This window comes from Natator depressus, chromosome 28 (assembly GCF_965152275.1).
Source record: "Natator depressus isolate rNatDep1 chromosome 28, rNatDep2.hap1, whole genome shotgun sequence".
Classification (NCBI taxonomy): domain Eukaryota; kingdom Metazoa; phylum Chordata; order Testudines; family Cheloniidae; genus Natator; species Natator depressus.
The window spans coordinates 8,234,360-8,236,859 of record NC_134261.1 but is presented as its reverse complement, the minus strand read 5'-3'; the positions used below and the strand labels follow the sequence as shown (position 1 = coordinate 8,236,859).

Here is a 2,500-nt window from a genome sequence, read left to right as displayed (position 1 = left end):
GTATGGGGTTGACCTGCTGGCCGCTTTCCTTCCCGGCCACCAGGTCAACCCGCTGAATGTATGGGGTTGACCTGCTGGCCGCTTTTCTTCCCGGCCACCAGGTCAACCCGCTGAATGTATGGGGTTGACCTGCTGGCCGCTTTCCTTCCCGGCCACCAGGTCAACCCGCTGAATGTATGGGGTTGACCTGCTGGCCGCTTTCCTTCCCGGCCACCAGGTCAACCCGCTGAATGTATGGGGTTGACCTGCTGGCCGCTTTCCTTCCCGGCCACCAGGTCAACCCGCTGAATGTATGGGGTTGACCTGCTGGCCGCTTTCCTTCCCGGCCACCAGGTCAACCCGCTGAATGTATGGGGTTGACCTGCTGGCCGCTTTCCTTCCCGGCCACCAGGTCAACCCGCTGAAAGTATGGGGTTGACCTGGTGGCCGCTTTCCTTCCCGGCCACCAGGTCAACCCGCTGAAAGTATGGGGTTGACCTGGTGGCCGCTTTCCTTCCCGGCCACCAGGTCAACCCGCTGCCGGCATGGGGTTGACCTGCTGGCCGCAGAGGGGCAGGCTCCGGGTTGACCTGGTGGCCGGACGGGGATTAAGCCCCGGCTCGGAGCAGGGCAAGCCCGGGCGGAGGGGGGTCCGCTTGGCCCCTGCCCGCGGGGGCAGGCTCCGGGTTGACCTGGTGGCCGGTTTGCTTTCGGGCCACCAGGTCAACCCGCTGAATGTATGGGGTTGACCTGCTGGCCGCTTTCCTTCCCGGCCACCAGGTCAACCCGCTGAATGTATGGGGTTGACCTGCTGGCCGCTTTCCTTCCCGGCCACCAGGTCAACCCGCTGAATGTATGGGGTTGACCTGCTGGCCGCTTTCCTTCCCGGCCACCAGGTCAACCCGCTGAATGTATGGGGTTGACCTGCTGGCCGCTTTCCTTCCCGGCCACCAGGTCAACCCGCTGAATGTATGGGGTTGACCTGCTGGCCGCTTTCCTTCCCGGCCACCAGGTCAACCCGCTGAAAGTATGGGGTTGACCTGCTGGCCGCTTTCCTTCCCGTCCACCAGGTCAACCCGCTGAATGTATGGGGTTGACCTGCTGGCCGCTCTGCTTCCCGGCCACCAGGTCAACCCCCTGCCGGTATGGGGTTGACCTGCTGGCCGCAGAGGGGCAGGCTCCGGGTTGACCTGGTGGCCGGCAGGGACTTCAGCCCCAGGGCCCCTGGCAGGGCGACCCTGCCCTTGTTCCCCAGAAAAGGAGAGAGCTGGCTCGCAGCGGGAAAAGCTGCCTACGGCACCTGGGATTCCCAGGCGGTCACCCATCCAAGTACTAGCCAGGCCCGGGACGGTTTACCTTCCGAGATCGGACGGGATCGGGGGCCTTCCGTCCGGTATGGCCGTAGGCACTCGGCTCCGGTCCGCCTCGTCCCCTTTCCCTTACTGACTCCCCTGCCTCGGGTGGGCCCGATCCTTTTTTCCGTTTTTTTTTTTCCGCTCCGGAGGCTTCGTGAGCCCCCCCCCAACACCCCTTTGGGGGTCGGTGAAATTTTTTTTTTCAGACTTCCAGGGGCCCGATCCTGGCCGCGGGCACCCGGCTCCGGGCACCCGGCTCCGGGCCGCCTCGTCCCCTTTCCCTTACTGACTCCGCTGCCTCGGGTGGGCCCGATCCTTTTTTCCGTTTTTTTTTTTCCGCTCCGGAGGCTTCGTGAGCCCCCCCCAACACCACTTTGGGGGTCGGTGAAAAAATTTTTTTCAGACTTCCAGGGGCCCGATCCTGGCCGCGGGCACCCGGCTCCGGGCACCCGGCTCCGGGCCGCCTCGTCCCCTTTCCCTTACTGACTCCCCTGCCTCGGGTGGGCCCGATCCTTTTTTCCGTTTTTTTTTTTTTTCGCTCCGGAGGCTTTATGAGCCCCCCCCAATACCACTTTGGGGGTCGGTGAAAAAAATTTTTCAGACTTCCAGGGGCCCGATCCTGGCCGCCGGCACCCGGCTCCGGGCACCCGGCTCCGGGCCGCCTCGTCCCCTTTCCCTTACTGACTCCCCTGCCTCGGGTGGGCCCGATCCTTTTTTCCGTTTTTTTTTTTTTCGCTCCGGAGGCTTTATGAGGCCCCCCCTAACCGTTTTTGGGGTCGGTGAAAATTTTTAGTCAGACTTCCAGGGGCCCGATCCTGGCCGCGGCTTCGCAGGCTGGCCTGGGGGGGGGGGCATCTCTAGCTCCGGCCGCGGACGGCGAGACGCTCGGCCACCAGGTCAGCCCGGAGGAAAAGGCTGAAAAAAATGTCTAAGTCCCCCCGGGACACCAGGTCAACCCGGAGGAAAAGGCTGAAAAAAATGTCTAAGTCCCCCCGGGACACCAGGTCAACCCGGAGGAAAAGGCTGAAAAAAAGTCTAAGTCCCCCCGGGACACCAGGTCAACCCGGAGGAAAAGGCTGAAAAAAATGTCTAAGTCCCCCCGGGACACCAGGTCAACCCGGAGGAAAAGGCTGAAAAAAAGTCTAAGTCCCCCCGGGACACCAGGT

The 2,500-nt window shown here is 62.9% G+C and overlaps 1 non-coding gene across 1 annotated transcript; it reads right to left on the bottom strand.

The window, feature by feature from the left end:
- Positions 1 to 1,267: 1,267 nt before the first annotated feature.
- Positions 1,268 to 1,386, bottom strand: LOC141979910 (5S ribosomal RNA). Its single transcript, XR_012637295.1, has one exon. It is a non-coding gene; the product is annotated as a 5S ribosomal RNA (ribosomal RNA).
- Positions 1,387 to 2,500: the final 1,114 nt, after the last annotated feature.